The 18672-nt window shown below is 44.4% G+C and overlaps 1 protein-coding gene across 6 annotated transcripts in view; it reads right to left on the bottom strand.

Moving 5' to 3' along the window:
- Window positions 1-17474, bottom strand: part of strbp (spermatid perinuclear RNA binding protein) — a 178107-nt gene extending 160633 nt beyond the window's left edge. For 4 of the 6 annotated variants that reach the window (XM_085965686.1, XM_085965693.1, XM_085965692.1 and 1 more), the window contains exon 1: window positions 17370-17474. The gene's annotated coding sequence lies outside the window, so the exon portion shown is untranslated. The remainder of the gene's footprint in view (window positions 1-17369) is intronic. The other 2 variants (XM_085965690.1, XM_085965689.1) reach the window with 2 other exon arrangements.
- Between the last annotated feature and the right edge of the window lie 1198 nt (window positions 17475-18672).

The following is an 18672-nucleotide window of genomic DNA, read 5'->3' as shown; positions in this document are numbered from 1 at the left end:
GGCTGCTACTGCTATTGCGATTCTCTAGTGACTGTCGTGGCTCAGTTGGTAGCACTCTCGCTTCGGAATCAGAAGGTTGTGGGTTCGAGTCCCACTCCAGAGACTTGAGCACAAAATCTAAGCTGACACTCCAGGGCAGTACTTAGAGTGCTGCAGTGTTCAAGGTGCCGTCTTTCGGATTAGACGTTAAACCGATCTGCTCTCAGGTGGACATAAAAGATGATCACGTTTATTTCCAACACCAGATTTCTAATTTATCCTCCAAGGTGACCAGACACTCCCTGCAGTTTATCTGGAATGTGTAATTAGATCCTGCCTGCCTAAGTAATCAAGTACTTTGCAATTCAAGCTATTCTGACTGCCAGGCTCCAGACAGAAGAGCTCACATAAAACACAGGGTTCACCCTCTCCCATCCCCCAAACAAGTTCTTGCCCCCGCCCAAACAAGTTCCTGACCTTCTCCCCATTACACAAGTTCCTGACCTTCCCCACCAGATTTCTGACCTTTTCCCTCCTCCACACCCCAGCTCCAAATTCCTGACCTCCTCACCCTGCCCAAGTTCCTGATCTTCACCCCCCCGAACTTCTCCCTCTCTTCCCCCCCTGAACTTCTCCCTCTTTCCCCCCCCCGAACTTCTCCCTCTTCCCCCCCCGAACTTCTCCCTCTTCCCCCCCCCCGAACTTCTCCCTCTTCCCCCCCCCGAACTTCTCCCTCTTCCCCCCCCCGAACTTCTCCCTCTTTCCCCCCTCCGAACTTCTCCCTCTTCCCCCCCCCCCCGAACTTCTCCCTCTCTTCCCCCCCCCCCCGAACTTCTCCCTCTCTTCCCCCCTGAACTTCTCCCTCTTTCCCCCCCCCAAACTTCTCCCTCTTCCCCCCCCCGAACTTCTCCCTCTTCCCCCCCCCGAACTTCTCCCTCTTTCCCCCCCCCGAACTTCTCCCTCTTCCCCCCTGAACTTCTCCCTCTTCCCCCCCCTGAACTTCTCCCTCTTCCCCCCACCCCTGAACTTCTCCCTCTTCCCCCCACCCCTGAACTTCTCCCTCTTTCCCCCCCCCGAACTTCTCCCTCTTCCCCCCCCCCCGAACTTCTCCCTCTCCCCCCCCCCCGAACTTCTCCCTCTTCCCCCCCCCCGAACTTCTCCCTCTTCCCCCCCCTGAACTTCTCCCTATTCCCCCCACCCCTGAACTTCTCCCTCTTCCCCCCACCCCTGAACTTCTCCCTCTTCCCCCCCCCTGAACTTCTCCCTCTTCCCCCCCTGAACTTCTCCCTCTTCCCCCCCTGAACTTCTCCCTATTCCCCCCACCCCTGAACTTCTCCCTCTTCCCCCCCCTGAACTTCTCCCTCTTCCCCCCACCCCTGAACTTCTCCCTCTTCCCCCCACCCCCGAACTTCTCCCTCTTTCCCCCCCCCGAACTTCTCCCTCTTCCCCCCCCCGAACTTCTCCCTCTTCCCCCCCCCCGAACTTCTCCCTCTTCCCCCCCCCCCCGAACTTCTCCCTCTTCCCCCCCCCCCCGAACTTCTCCCTCTTCCCCCCCCGAACTTCTCCCTCTTCCCCCCCCGAACTTCTCCCTCTTCCCCCCCCTGAACTTCTCCCTATTCCCCCCACCCCTGAACTTCTCCCTCTTCCCCCCCCTGAACTTCTCCCTCTTCCCCCCACCCCTGAACTTCTCCCTCTTCCCCCCCCCCTGAACTTCTCCCTCTTCCACCCCTGAACTTCTCCCTCTTCCCCCCCTGAACTTCTCCCTCTTCCCCCACTGAACTTCTCCCTCTTCCCCCCCCTAACTTCTCCCTCTTCCCCCCCCTAACTTCTCCCTCTTCCCCCCCCGAACTTCTCCCTCTTCCCCCCCACCCCTGAACTTCTCCCTCTTCCCCCCCCTGAACTTCTCCCTCTTCCCCCCCCTGAACTTCTCCCTCTTCCCCCCACTGAACTTCTCCCTCTTCCCCCCACTGAACTTCTCCCTCTTCCCCCCACTGAACTTCTCCCTCTTCCCCCCCTAACTTCTCCCTCTTTCCCCCCCTGAACTTCTCCCTCTTTCCCCCCCCTGAACTTCTCCCTCTCTTTTCCCCCCCCCTGAACTTCTCCCTCTCTTTCCCCCCCCTGAACTTCTCCCTCTCTTCCCCCCCCTGAACTTCTCCCTCTCTCCCCCCCGAACTTCTCCCTCTCTTCCCCCCCCTGAACTTCTCTCTCTCTTTCCCCCCCTGAACTTCTCCAGCCTCTTCTCCCCCGATTCCCACCCAATCCTCTCAATTCCCACCCACCGCCATCAATAGATCTAGTGACCTTCTCTGCACAGAGCCAAGGAAAAAGTAAAGCGTGGCCCACAGTGCAGGTTGCAACTGTTGGGTACTGCTCATGCGCGGCTTTGGTAAACCGCGCATGCGCAGAAGGGGATCAGGTGCACATGCATGGCTCCGGGATAGCGCGCGCATGTACAGAAGACCACAAAGATGTTCGCAAGGATAATCATAGCGATAAAAGATCCCATGGCCCTATTTCGAAGAGGAGCAGGAGAGTTATCCCCAGTGTCCTGGCCAATATTCATCCCTCAATCAAGATCACTAAGACAGATTATCTGGTCATTATCACATTGGTGTTTGTGGGTGCTTGGTGTGCACAAATTGGCTGCCTCATTTCCTACATTACAACAGTGACTACACTTAAAAAAAAAACTTAATTGGCTGTAGAGCGCTTTGGGACATCCTGAGGTTGTGAACGCTATGCAAATGCAAGTCTTTCTTACTTTTTGCCAGAGTTGTCTAACCCCAACTTGTGGTCATGGACTGGTACATGGAGAAGGGAAGAAAAATCTTTTTTTTTTTTTTAAATTTGCATACAAAAACTATGTCATCTGCTGCAAGGACCCAAAGTTTGCTGAGAAAAAAAAATCAGAAGGAACCTCTGACATCCAAGTGTTCTACACAGAGACTTAGTATGGAGACTCAATACACTGATTTGGCAGATGATAAATTTGAGATGTTGTGAAATTTTGAACAATATATGTAATAAGTGTAAAAATGTAATATATAATTTACATTCATACAAAAATGGTCCAGAACACTTAACAAGGGACAGAAGGAAATACATTTGGACAAACATGCATGCAAAAAAAAAAATCAACTTATCTCAGTCTCAGATACATTATTCATTTGGAAGAGAGTTAACTGCAGCTAAAATACGCAAAAAGCCATTCAGCTTTCTATACGAGTTGGACTCAAGAAAGGAAATGTTTAAATTGCCACATTTCTCCAACTCTCTTCTAAAACAACTTGCTTCATAAATTCACTGGAATGAGCACCCACAGAAAAATTAGTAATTTCAACCGCAACAACTTGCATTGATATAGTGCCTTTAACGTAGTAAAACGTCCCAAGGCGCTTCACAGGATCAAACAAAATTTGACACCGAGCCACATAAGGAGATATTAGGAACAGTGATGGTCAGAGGTAGGTTTTAAGGATCGTCTTAAAAAGGGGAGGTAGCGAGCTGGAGAGGTTTAGGGACGGAATTCCAGAGCTTAGGGCCTAAGCAGCTGGGGCACGGCCACCAATGGCGGAGTGATTAAAGCAGGGATGTGCAAGGCGCCAGAATTGGAGGAGCGGAGAGATCTGAAGGTTGTAGGGCTGGTGTAAGTTATAAAGATAGGGAGGGGCGAGACCATGGAGGGAACAAGGATGATAATTTTAAAGTTGAGGCGTTGCCGGACCGGGAGCCAATGTAGGTCAGCGAGCACAGGGGGTGATGGGTGAACGGGACTTGGTGCGAGTTAGGACACGGGCAGCAGAGTTTTGGATGAGCTCAAGTTTATGTAGGGTAGAGGATGGGAGGCCAGTCAGGACAGCGCTGGAATAGTCAAGTCTAGGAGGTAACAAAGGCATAGATGAGGGTTTCAGCAGATGAGCTGAGGCAGGGTCGGAGACAGGTGATGTTAGAGGTGGAACTAGGCGGTTTTGGTGATGGAGTGGATGTGTGGTCGGAAGCTCATCTTAGGGTCAAACAGGACGCCAAGGTTACAAACAATCTGGTTTAGCCTCAGACAATTTCAAGCAGTTTTATACACCATTTTAATTTTGGAGTCATGCCCTGATCTCACTACAGCTTTCAATAAACTACAACAATCAGTCCAGTTAGCTAGAAACACATTTTATGCTATTGTTCAAATTTGCATGAGAATGTGTAACAATTGGGCTATCCAGCTTCATTGCTGCAATTTACAATCAAAGCAACCTTTTGGGAATGCAGAATCCACACATACTGTTGCCAGAGTAACAGCCCACATAGGAAGCCCACATCATTAACTGCAACACAGTCTGTATTGAAGTAGCTACCATACCTACACCAAGTTTATAGAATAGGCTTCTTCCTCACCCAATATATATTTTTTACATTGTTGTAAGGCAGTGTAAATGAACCAGAGTTCTTTCTCACAATTCTCACTAATCTCAACTAGGCAGTCTGGAAGCACTAAGTTAACCCTAATTCAACTGAACACAGAGCCAAAGTGATACTGACAGATCTTGGGTCTCTCCATGGACACTAACCTCCCTATACTGCACACAGTATTTCAATTGTGAGCTAAAGTTTACTATAGATTCACCATTACATTTCCACTTCTATACTCTTATACCCACTGCACAAAACCCAGTACTTCAAAAGAACACTGAGCCAAGAAGGGAGAGGTTAGGAGTGGGTGGCCCAAAACTTGATCAAAAAGAGGTTTGATTCAAAGAAGCGAGAGGTGGAGGGGTTTAGGAAAAACATTCCAGAGATTGTGCCTTCAGCTGCCGAGGTCTCAATCACCAATGGTGGGATAGAGAGGGGAGATGCATAAGTAAGAGGAACAAAGAGTTTGGAGGAGGTGGGGTTGTAGGACGTCAGAGATATGGGGAGGGAGGTGGAAGCCCATGGAGAGATTTAAACACATGATGAGAATTTTAAATTTGAGAAGTTGGGAGAGTGGGAACCAATGCACGTCAGCAAGGACAGGTGTGATGGGCGAGCATGGCTTGGTGTAGGATAAGATACTGGTAGAACAGTTTTGGATGAGCTCAAGTTTATTCAGGGTACGGAATGAGAAACTGGCGAGGAGAACATTGGAATAACAGAGTCTAGAAGTGATAAACTGGCATTCAGCAGCAGATAGGCTGAGGCAAGGACCTAAACAGGTGACATTACAGGAGGTGAAAATAGACAGTCCTTGTGACAGAGAGGATATGGAGTTGGGAGTTCAGCTCAGGGTTGAACAGGGTGCCAAAGTTGTGAACGGGCAGGTATAGCCCCAAAACAGTGGCCAGGGATGGGGCGGAGTCAGTGGTAAAGGTATGGACTGAAGATGCAGGCTTTAGTTTTCCCAATGTTTCGTAACTTTTCATTCAAGACCAGATGTTACACGAGCAGTGTACCGTGGCTGCATGTGTACTACCTACAAGATGCACTGCAACGACTCACCAAGGCTTCTTTGACAGCACCTTCCAAACCCGTGAACTCCACCACCCAGAAGGACAAGGGCAGCACGTGCATTGGAATAACATAACCTCCAAATTACACATCTTCCTGACTTGAACATATAACGCTGTACCTTTATCGCTGCTGGGTTAAAATATTGGAACACCCCACCTAACTGCATTGTGGGGGCACGTTCACCACACAGACTGCAGCAGTTCAAGAAAGTGGCCCATCACCACCTTCTCAAGGGTAACTAGAAATGGGCAATAAATGCCAACAATGCCCACATTCGAGAGTGAATAAGGTTAAAAATCCTTTGCAGCTTTGAAGTTTATTTCAGCACAAAGTTGTGATGGCATTTAAAACCATCTATAACTGCAATATGAGCAACTCATTTCACAGTGAAATTTTCATAGAATGTCAAAGATAATTGTACATTGATTGATTATTCCCCTCTCTCCTCCACCCCCTTCAATAAATTGTAGCAGTGCAAACTAATACGGGCCTGAATTTTCTGCTTCTGCACTTGTGAATTTCCAACTTTTTTCGCCTGTATGCTTTAATTAGGAGGAAAACTCACACTGGACAAACTCATGCAAATTTTCTCAACATGAAATGAACTTTTTTCCTTAAATCGGTTTTCTTTAAATATATTACACAGCAAATTTTGAGACATTACTGCCAGTAAAATTCTCAGTAACCCATCATTAAAAACCAGTTTTCTTCACCCAAAACTGAAATAGTTTCATGCCATATTGGAAATATCTTGTTCAAATCAAAAATGGTAATGCCAGAGATGAAACATTTAGTAGCACATCAAGATTAAGTAACACAATGTCACAACAGAGGCGAGTTTGCCTTTTAATTTAAAATATACGTATTTTAAGTGAAGAGAAAAAAATAATTTAAGACCAGCAGATGCTAAGCTATTATCTTAACAGTAGAATGGCATATTATTTTATTTTTTATAAAAGCATTGGTCTGAGACCATTATTGACACTGGAAAAATATGCACCTTTGAAAAAATACATGGAACAATTTAACCTGGTTATCCCAACATTTAAGTTGTACCTTTCTCAAAGGCATTTCTATTTTTAACATTTGTGCCTGTGCTCAGGAAAGTCAGCTTTCCACAAACTATGAAATTCAAAAATGCAATGTTTTTAATGTACATCAGTGCTTTCTTGAACATCTATAAGTAAGAGCAGGAGTAGGCCATACGGCCCCTCGAGCCTGCTCCGCCATTCAATAAGATCAAGGCTGATCATCGTCCTCAACTCCACTTTCCCGTCTGATCTCCATATCCCTTGATTCCCCTAGAATCCAAAAAAATATCTCTCTCAGTCTTGAATACACTTAAAGACTCAGCATGCACAGACCTCTGGGGCAGAGAATTCCAAAGATTCACAACCGAGTGAAGAAATGTCTCATCTCCGTCTTAAATGGCCTACCCCTTATCCAGAGACAATGCCCCCTAGTTCTAGACACTCCAGCCAGGGGAAACAACCTCCTCAACATCTACCCTGTCAATCCCCTTCAGAATCTTGTAGGTTTCAATGAGATCACCTCTTATTCTTCTAAATTCCAGAGTATAGGCCCATTCTACACAATCTCTCATCATCGCAGGAATCAATCGAGTGAACCTTTGTTGCACAGCCTCCAAGGCAGTCCGTAAGGGTGACCCTGAGCTTCCGGTTGCCTGTCACTTTAATTCACCGCTTCACTCCCACTCTGATCTCTCTGGCCTCAGGCTATTGTATTGTTCCAATGAAGCTCAACATAAGCTCGAGGAACAGCACCTCATCTTTCGATTGGGCACTTTGCAGCCTGCCGGACTCATTGAGTTCAACAATTTCAGATAATTATCCCTGTAGTGTATGTACCCGTCTACCTTTAAGGGAACTATTGAATGTAACCGTTCACCTTTAAGAGGACTACTTTCGGGTGGCACTATTTGTTTGGCTTCTGTATACTGTAATACCGATAGTGACCACACCAGTATATAAGTGTTGTGGCATGATTGCTGGGGCAGATTCGCCCGGACCTTCGAATAGTAAAGACCTGTTTGTTTGTTACTTCTGAAGTCTGTGTATTTATTAACTGCACAACCCACAGACTTTACAATCCCTGCCCCCATTTTTCATGCAGTATGATTTTTGCCATTCCCATTTGCAACATTTTATCTTTCCTGCCTCTTACAAAAGTACAGGGTGTTCTTTCAATTCCTTCCTCCGCTCCTAACCACCCCCCCCCCTCCCTTCTCTGCACCTGCTTAATATGTTACATCTCCAACTTTTTCCAGTTCTGATGAAGGGTCCCAGACCGGAAACCTTAACTCTGTTTCTCTCCACAGATGCTGCCTGGCCTGCTGAGTATTTCCAGCATTTTCTGTTGTTATTTCAAGTATATCCTTCCTTAGATAAGGAGACCAAAACTGTGCACAGTACTCCAGGTGTGGTCTCACCAAGGCCTTGTACAATTGTAGCAAGACTTCCATAATCTTATACTCCAACCCCCTTGCAATAAAGGCCAACATGCCATTTGCCTTCCTTATTGCTTGCTGTACCTGCATGCTAGCTTTCGGTGTTTCTTGCACGAGGACACCTAAATCTCTCTGAACACCAACATTTGAAAGTTTCTCACCATTTAAAAAATATTGCTCGTCTATTCTTCCTACCAAAGAGAATAACCTCACATTTCCCTACATTATACTCCATCTACCACCTTACTGCCCACTCAGTCTATCTATATCCCTTTGCAGACTCTGTTCTCCTCACAGCTTACTGTCCCATCTAGCTTTGTATCATCAGCAAACTTGGATACATTACACTCAGTCCCTTCATCTAGGTCATTAATATAGATTGTAAATAGCTGAAGCCCCAACACTGATCCTTGCGGCACCCCACTAGTTACAGTCTGCCAACCTGAAAAAGATCAGTTTATCCCTACTCTGTTTTCTGTCCTTAAACAATCCTCTATCCATGCTACTATATTACCCCCACTCCCATGAGCCCTAATCTTGTGTAATAATCTTTTGTGGCATCTTATCGAATGCCTTTTGAAAATCCAAAATATACTACATCCACTGGTTCCCCTTTATCTACCCTGCTATTTACATCCTCAAAAAATAAATTTGTCAAACCTTTCATAAAACCATGTTGACTCTGCCTAGCAATCAGTTTTTACTGCATTTTAACAACATATACAAAGCACTAACTTTCAAAAATCCACAATAAACATTGTAACACTCATTAAAAATGCAAGATTACATAAACTGCTGGAACTTTTGTGAATACATGTTTCAGTAGTTTATTAACTATGATAAGAGTATGGACTTTGTATTTTTTTTTTTTTTTTTTTAAATGATCTCCATTAAAAAGAGGCTTAACTTCCAATTTTCCTCCAAAACCTCTTACTGGCATTATTTCCTCCTGAACTCCATGTACTGTAGTCTGTAATTTTGTTATGTACAGATTTTTGGTTTGAAGAAAATGCCGTTTAAATATAGATCCAAACTGGGTGACATTTCAAACTACAAATACAAAGCAATTTTGCATGTTAAAAATATATCCTTTCCAGATTCTGTGACACATTGAAAAAAAATCTTCTCCAATTTTGCATTTGATTTCTCCCTTTGCTCCTCTTCTGAAAATGCAGACTCCAGATGATGTACAAGTCAATAAGCACAAGCAGCAACTTCTGATGCCTTGCACAGGCAGCCAGTGTACAGGTATAAACCTCCAGATAGTCAAGTGGGCATTTCAAGCATGGAACCATTACAGGCAAGCTAATCCTTTTCTCGTTCAACATCTATATGCAATCAAGCTTTCAACAGGGATAGTAATAAGGAGCAGGACCCGAGCAGTTTTTCCCCCTTTCCTAATTCAAAGATGCAGAGGCAAACTGTACCACCCTTATCATCATCTCACCAACTCAGCACAGACTTGCAACAGAAATTATGACATTCCTGTTCTGCTATCAGGGTCATCCTCTGTTTCATTCCAAATCATATTGTCCCTTTCCTCCAGTTTACTTAGCTAGAATCACCTTATCAGAGAAAAGGCAAAATAATAAGCAAAATTTTGAATTACAAGGTAACATCCGAACAATGAACTTTTATTCATGTAAAAGCACAGAAAAATGTTCACCCTCAGCATAAGTGAATGGAACATTTAGACTGCCCAAAAAAATGTAGCAAAAAGTTTAATTTTTTTCTTAGGGGTCCAGGCCGTTCCTGTATTTTCCTTGTATACATACACTGCAAGTAGTTTAAGAAATAAAAAAGTTACTTTTCACTGGTATGCCTAAAACAAACTTCGATAAGGGTAATGCAATTATCGTGGGGGACTTTAATCTTCATATAGACTGGACAACCAAATTGGCAAAAGTAGCTTGGTGGACGAGTTCATGACAATATGTTGAGGAACCAACTAGGGAACAGGCTATTTTAGATCTAGTATTGTGGAATGAGACAGGGTTAATTAGTAATCTTATAGTAAAGGATCCTCTGGGGAAGAGTGATCATAATATGATAGAATTTCATAATAAGTTTGAGAGTGATGTGGTTAAGCATTAAACTAGGGTCTTGAATTTAAACAAAGCCAATTACGGAGGTATGAGGGGTGCGAGTAGGCTGAGGTAGATTGCTTATTTACTATCATACTTATCTAATTTCCCAATGGCAAATATTTAAAGAAATAATTCATAATTCACAAATATACATTCCCTTGAGGAATTAAAACTCCACTAGAAAATTGGTACAACCTTGGCTAACTAGAGAAGTTAAGGATATTATTAGATTAAAAGAAGCTTACAATATTGCCCAAAAAAATAGCAAGCTCGAGGATTGGGAGAGTTTTAAAAATCAGCAAAGGACGAAGAAATTGATAAGAGGGAGGAAATAGAATGATGGTAAACTAGCAATATAAAAACAAATTGCAAGAGCTTTTACAAGTATGTAAAAAGGAAAAGATTAGCAAAAGTAAACATGGGTTCCTTAAAGACAGAGACAGGAGAAATTATAATGGGGAAGGAGGAAATGGCAGAGACTTTAAACAAATATTTTGTGTCTGTCTTCACAGCAGAAGACACAATGAACATACTGGAAATTCTGGGAATCACGGGTCTAATGAGGGGGAGGAACTAAAAGTAATGAATATTAGTAAAGAAAAAGTACAGGATAAATTAATGGGACTATAAGCCAACAAATCCCTTGGACGTATGACCTGCACCCCAAGAGGTGGTTGCAGAGATAGTGGATGTATTGGTTTTGATCTTCCAGAATTTTGATTCTAGAACGGTCACCGTGGAAGGTGGCAAATGCAACCCCACTGTTTAAGAAAGGAGGGAGAGAAAACAGGGAACTAAAGGCCAGTTAGTCTGACATCAGTAGCAGGGAAAATACTAGAATCTATTAATAAAGACATGGTAACAGGGCACTTGGAAAATCACAATATTAGGCAGAGTCAACACGGTTTTTGTGTTTGATTAAAAAAAAACAATTTGAGGGTGTAACTAGCAGGGTAGATAAGGGGGAACCAGTGGGTGTAGTATATTTGGATTTTCAGAAGGCATTTGATAGTGTCACACAAGAGGTTGTTACACAAGATTAGAGCTCATGGGATTTGGGGTAATATATTGGCATGGATTGAGAATTGGTTAACAGACAGAAGAGTGTGCAGGAATAAACGGGTCATTGTCAGGATGGGAGTGGAGTGCCACAAGGATCAGTGCTTGGGCCTCAGCTGGTTACAATTTATATGAATGACTTTGATGAGGGGACCGAGTGTGTAATATATCCAAGTTTTCTGATGATACAAAGCTAGGTGGGAAAGTAAGCTGTGAGGAGGATGCAAAGAGGCTGCAAAGGGATTATAGACTGGTTACGTGATTGGGCAAGAAGGTGGCAGATGGAGTATAATGTGGGGAAGATGGAGTATAATGTGCAGAAGTGTGAAATTTTCCAGTTTAGTAGGAAGAATGGAAAAGCAGAATTTTTTTTTTTTTTTTTTAAAAAGGTGCAAGACTAGTAAATATTGGTATTCAGAAGGAATTGGGGGTCCTTGTACACAAATCACAGAAAGTTAACACAAAGGTACAGCAAGCAATTAGGAAGGCAAATGGTATGTTGTAAGGGGGTTGCAGTACAGGAGTAAGATAGATACAGGGCTTTGACGAGACCACACCTGGAGTACTGTGTACAGTTTTGGTCTCCTTACCCAAGGAAGAATATACTTGCCTTAGAGGAGGTGCAACAAAGGTTCACTAGATTGATCCCTGGGATGATCATCTTATCGTGTCCACGGACAGTCTATACATAGCCCAGCCAGAACTGGACACATTTTTGCGCCTTGTTGTTGGATTCGGCAAGATCTGCAACAGTGCAGGGTTCCTCCAACGATGGGCATTGCAGGAGATGTTGCATAGTCTGTGCCTCAGTTCCACATTCACAAGTTGTCGGGCTGGTTGAATATCCCCATTTGCTTAGTGACACCTTTGAGCAACCTACACCGGTCCCAAGTCTGTTAAGGCACTTCCAGATTGCCCAGTTGCAATTAGCTCCTGGGGGGGGGGGGGGGGGGGCGGAAGGCTTTCATCAGGTAAAATTTCCATCGCTGGGGGTTGTTCAAGACTGGCGAGCCGGTCTTTCCACAAGGCGATGCGGGCTTCAGATGAGGTTGATTGTAATGGAACAACACTGTTCATGAAGCTCTTCCTTGACTTTAGGCGGCTGGGTGTAGGTGTATGACAATGCAGAGGGTGTCTCTCATCTGATGTTTGACGGAGTCGCTCTTTCTTGCTGGCTACCGTTCTTCTTAGATCAGGGGGAGCGATACCCGCCAGGATATATAGGCCGTGATAAATCAGCAGCTTGCATTCAGAACGGCATCCATCTTCTTGGCGTGAGTAGACCTTTCCCATGCAGGGCAGGCGTATTCGGCCGTGGAATAGCAAAGAGCAAGTGCACTGGTTCGCAATGTTTTCGGGCTTGCTCCCCATCTTGTGTTAGTGAGCTTATTCAGGATGTTGTTTCATGCGCTCACTTTTGCCTTTGTCTTCTCGATGTGGTTCTTCAAGGTGAGGCATCGGTCAAGGGTGACTCCTAAGTAGATAGGGTGCTCGCAATGCGTCAGTGTTGCTCCACACCAGGTTACTTTCAACTGGCGTTTGGCTTCACGGTTTCTGAGGTGGAATGCACAAACTTGCGTCTTTGATGGGTTTGCGCAAAGGTGGTTTTCTTCATAGTAGGATTTTAGTCCCTCCAAGGCCTCAGAAAGCGTTTTCTCCACGGTGTTAAAATCAGTGCTTTGGGCAGTGACACATAAGTCATCAGCATATATAAAACAGCATGTGACACCGTCTATAGGTTGGTCATTCGTGTAGATGTTGTACAGCAGCGGTCGGTGCAAGCACGCTTCCCTGAGGAAGACCATTCTTCTGAATACGCCACATGCTGCGCTTCCCACCTAGTTCCACATAGAACCGGCGATTCTGAAGCATGCTTTCTAACAGCTGTTAAGTGAATGTCTTTTGTCATCTCTAGAATCCCTGGGATGAGAGAGCTGTCCTGAGGAGAGATTGAGTAGAATGGGCCAATATTCTCTGGAGTTTAGAAGAATGAGGTGATCTCATTGAAACATGTAAAATTCTTAGAGGGCTTAACAGGGTAGATGCCGAGAGGCTGTTCCCCGTGGCTGTAGAGTCTAGAACTAGGGGTCATTGTCTCAGGATAAGTGGTCGACCATTTAGGACTGAGATGAGGAGAAATTTTTCATTCAGAGGGTTGCGAATCTTTGGAGTTCTCTACCCCAGAGGGCTCTAGATGAGTATATTCAAGACTGAAATCGATAGATTTTTGGCACTAAGGGAATCAAGGGATATGGGGATAGGGCAAAAAAGTGGCGTGAGGTAGATGATCAGCCATGATGTTATCAAATGGTGAAGCAGGCTCAATGGGCCATATGGCCTACTCCTGCTCCTATTTCTCATGTTCTCATTAGCAATCATGGGATCAGCTTCCACATATCAACTGCTGACAGCCAACTTTATCTCTCCACTACCACTTCTGACTAATGACTACGGTGTTGTCTGGCAGGCTGTTCGACAGTCTCCCTCAGCTCAAGGGTGTAACTAGCAGACTCCACAGATGCTGCCTGACCTGCTGAGTATTTCCAGCATTTTCTATTTTTACTCCCTCAGCTCAACACTGGCAAGACGGAGGCCGGTCTGTTCAGCGCTCAAGGCACCAACTGAATCACCCTTAAGAACTGCCCAGTTAAACGGAGCCCTGTTTCACCCTGAAATGAGCTTCAAACTTCACATTCAGTCCGTCACCACTTCACTTTTTTTTATCCGGCACGGACGGGACCGACATGGTGCCGGTTCATCAAAAATTCCGGATAACCGAACGCTATAGTAAAAGATACAGAGCCGAGAGCTCCGTATAAAGCAACAAACCCTGTTGCTTAGCAACAGCTTCAGAACAATGGGCACAAGTTGCAAGCGTCTCTGTAGCTTAGCAACAGCTGCAGCCACACCCTTGCACAGCAACAAATGGAGTAATAAAAAAAAGTTACCTGAACCTGCTCCTGAATTTTGCCGGTTAACTGTGATTTCCGGTTATTTAGGTGCCGGTAAATCGAAAGTTTCCTGTAGTCACCACAACAGCAGACTTTCAACTCTGACATTGCCTTCTTGTGTCCCTAGCTCAACTCCACTCACGTACAATAAAAATGAAAGCAGCCTGTTTGTAACTTCAATATTCCCAAATTCTGGCAAGACTTTTGCCATAGACTCTGTAAAGATTACAATGTTTTCCCATTTTCCTTGATCCTTCCTTCCTTGATGCCATTTTCCTGTAAGTGACATGAAGCGCGTGATACAGAAACATTAAATGACTTCTACAGGACAGTGTATTAAAAACGCAGACTAATATGGAATTCAGCATCTATGCAATATTACTTGAAAATACACTCAATGGTATGTTGTCTACTTTGGAGCAGAGCACTGACTGGTCAACCCCATGAGTAGAGTCAGGAAGTGCTTTGTGTTTTTTAGGGGGCAGGGGGAGATCAGTGCAAATAGTTAAGAAAGAGGGAGGGAAAGATACAATTTTTTCATTTGGGGGTCAAGTCCAGCTCAGACTGATAGGCTTCTGTCTGCTGCTACAAAGATTCTACTTGAAGTGAATTTCAACATTCTTAATCCAGCTCCATATGGGCATTGGTCCACAGCACTAAACTGACACACTCATTCAGGAAGTCACGGGAATGCAAAGCAGGAAATGGAAAAATGTCACACTGCTGTAGTAGGGCATGCTTTTCTGAGGTTGAGACACATCATTGGGTAGAGTGGAGAGAACGCCATTCTGCATTTAGAAGTGCATTTACACCTGGCTTTGGCAAGTACTTAATATTGACACTGGATATCCAAAATGGAAACTGCTGCATTCTCCACTATGAAGCATACAAATAAACTAAAGGAAAGCATTTCTCTGTCAGATTCCAAACTGGACACTTTATGTCAGCATACAGTCCCGAGTGTGAATTGTACTCATGATTAAACACAAAGTCAACACCTTTTAAGCAATGCTCAGTTACCTTTTGGAAATCCATAGTTCTAAACCAAAACGAGCACAATAAACAAATTTGAATGTCAAGCTGATCAAAAAAATCCCAAAGCCCCTGGAAAAGAATAAACTCTCAATATATAAACTCTCAATATATAGTCACCATTTCTATTTACAGCAAACAAATAGGAAACTTGACAAATTCAGTTCAATTTAAAAAACAAAGCCATACCCGAATCATCTTCTGTACAGATAACAAAGTCCCAGAATATACACCAGTATACAGTATTGTATTTTTAAAGTTTATCAACCTAAAATACATTAAATAGTTTCAAAATACAATGAATTATTCAGCATCTAGTATCATTCCAATACTGTAGTCAATTCGGAAGAAATCTAAAGCAAGGCAAAACAGTTTCAAAACACAGGTATAGATCTTGAAATAAAGTGAGGGTGTAATATTTGTGCGTGGCCTGGATTTCGATGGCTTGAGCACAATAAAAACAGAAACTGATTTGAACCTACTGCGGTAGTATTAAAAAGGGACTTTCGAGAGTGCTTGGCGTTGCAATGCCATCGAGCAAGTGTCACCCGTAATCTCCGAGGAAACATCCAGGTTCCCGAGAAACCTGCTAAGTTTTGCAGAACACAAAAAGAACTAGAGGAGTCAGTGCTGTACACCCGGCACCTGACACGGAAACGTTTCACTTGCGTGCAATCTATAAATATTCTGCGCAAAGACATCGTAGGTATTTTGCAGTGCGCTGCATATTCTAAATGTAATGCAATTTTACAGAACCGAAAGAAAATATTATTTATATTTGGCAGCCCATTTACAAATAATAATGCATGGCTTAATTGGACAACTCTGGCAAGACAGCCCGGTTTTGCAATGCAGATTAAAGATTATGCATAGTAACACAAGTGAATTTACAGAATTCCAGCTGGTACTTTGCTACTGCCTTAAATCGTGGACGAAATGTGGTCGAATTTTTTGCACATTTCCTATTAAACACTTGTAATGATTACTCTCCCCAAATAAATGGTAAGTAAATTTGGGTCAAGGACAATGCGACAAACCGGAATTTGCACAAATAAAAATAAGCAAACCAAAATGTGAAACGATATGAATCTGTAACATTTGATTAACAATTGCAAAAAAAAAATCGAATTCTTCGTCAGAAGATGCCGTATTGTATTAAGTTAAGTGCTCATGTCGAACAATGCACCTTAGCTACTAGCCTGCCAAATAGTGGACCCCAGCATATCCAACACGGAGATCACTTTTGCTAACTTCCAGGTTAATTACACGATTTAAAAAAGGCAGAAAAACCTACGAGCAGATCGTTACAGAAACGGTATGTCCAACCTGGTACGATTTTTCCGCATAGGAGAAATCCACGATCATAATTTTTCTCTCCCGTGCAACAGCCGTAGAACGCGAGAATAAGACAAAGATTTAAAACGCAGCAGTTGTGAGCGCTTTTCCCTCAAATGTTTTCTTCCAACGTGCTGGCACAAATCGGCCCGTACAAAAGAAACGGAAGTCACCAGTAGTATCACATTCAGTAAACCTAGGACAATTTTCACAGCAACATGAAATATTTCGCACTTTAGACAAATAAACGCAAAAGATTTTTTAAGAGCGGGGCATTTTGGGGAAACAACAACGCTTAATATCTTGTACAACACCGCTGATTTATTTATTCTTCAATGCCAATGCATTGTCGCTAAAGAAAATCATTACAAAACAAAAGCCACACGTTAAGCTGCAGCACTTCCTGTTACAAAACGAAACACATCCTTATATATAGTTTATAGAGCAGAGAAACGTCATCTGCGGCTTCCAACCTTCGGACAGAAACAACGAGCACCTTCAAAGAGCCACTTTCCATACCAGAGGTCAACAGTTGCTAATGAAAAAAACACACACACACACACACACACAAAAGCAACGATTCCCCCTCACAGACACCAGAACACAATTACTTTAATATCCTAACCACAAAGTAGATGCACACAAGAAAAGAAAACTCCCACCCATCTCCAGCTTCCGAGCTCCTAAGTTTCCCCTCACTCCAAAGCACATTATTCAAAGCAAGTTATTTTTAAAACGTTGTAAATTTTCCTCACACACACACACACGAGAGAACAGAATCACTGTCCTCTGTGGAGCAATATATGGCAGGAAGCGCGGCTGAGCGCATCTGCGCATGCCCAGAAAGGCCTGGGGGACTGTAGCTCACTATTTCGCATCAGCACCGGATGGGGACCTGGATCCGACTCGACCACGCGAGAGAGACACGGAGAGGAAAATACACACGCATTCCAACCAAAAAACACATGAGAGCGGACTTACTCAAATCAATTCGTCGGCGGCGACCGGCCCGGCGTTTTGAAGAATGTAAATTCATTCACTTCGCGATGGATGAGGGAGGAAAAAAAAATGAAAGGCCAGTTGAAAGGGGGGGGGGAAGAGCGCGAGTAAACAGACACTACCGCCTCCGACAGTGCAGGAATCAGCCTTCACTCTGAGCGCCCGCACCAACCGCCGCTCACGTGGGGCCCCGCCGCCGCCTCTCATTGGTGCGTTCCAGCGCTCTCCTCGGAGACGGCGGAGGAGGGAGGGAGTGGGGCCTTCTTGCGCCTCAGAGCCTGAATCCAGGTTAATTAGCAGGTACCTAGCAACCGGAGGAGTAACTAAGGCCCGGACACAGGTTTTTAAGAGGCCGACAATCAGGGGGGGGGGGAGTGGCCAGGCCGGCACAGCCGACCAAGCAATCGGAGGAGAAAAGTCAAGCTGTGCGATACTCAAAAAGTCGAAAATGCCCAGACCAGTGGCGGTAGTAGACCTTGGGAAGCAGGCTGGTGCTCAGGCCGCCGGCACGGAGGTAAAGCCCGGCCGCAAGGAAGCGGCAGGTGTTTTCGTCAGAATGGGAGGTGGACGGACTCTTGACAATAGCTAAGCTGCTACTGTGGAGCTCCATAGATTCTGACAGTAGGAATGCTGGTGGGTTGGCCATGTAGGTTTTGGGGGGGGAAAGAAAAGGCTTGCATTTATTTAGCGCCTTTCACGACGTACCAAATCGTTTTACAGCTACTGAAGTACTTTCCAAGTGTAGTCACTGTTGTAATGTAGGAAACGCGGCAGCCTATTTGCCCACAGCAAGCTCCCACAAAGAGCAACGTGATAATGGGCTACTGATTTTGATTGAGGGATAAATATTGGCACATGATTGAGAGAGGAAATTGTCTTGACAAAAACAATCCTGTTCCCTCATTTCAGATGGAAAAAGGAAAAGTATTTCAATTAATATAAGGAAAATGCTGGCTGTATTCTGCACTCAATTTCGTGTTCACCTTCAATAAGAATGAGAGGGGATCTCATTGAAACTTATAAAATTCTAACAGGACTAGACAGACTAGATGCAGGAAGGATGTTCCCGATGGCGGGGCAGTCCAGAACCAGGGGTCCAGTCTAAGGATAAGGGGCATTTAGGACAGAGATGAGGAGGAATTTATTCACCCAGAGAGTGGTGAACCTGTGGAATTCTCTACCACAGAAGGCAGTAGAGGCCAATTCATTAAATATATTCAAGAAGGAGTTGGATATATTTCTTAAGGCTAAAGGGATCAAGGGATATGGGGAGAAGGCAGGGACA

Source organism: Somniosus microcephalus, chromosome 23 (genome assembly GCF_052327205.1).
Source record: "Somniosus microcephalus isolate GS21.2 chromosome 23, FLI_Smic_1.0, whole genome shotgun sequence".
Classification (NCBI taxonomy): domain Eukaryota; kingdom Metazoa; phylum Chordata; class Chondrichthyes; order Squaliformes; family Somniosidae; genus Somniosus; species Somniosus microcephalus.
The sequence above is the reverse complement of the archived record's forward strand: the minus strand, read 5'-3'. Positions and strand labels throughout refer to the sequence as shown.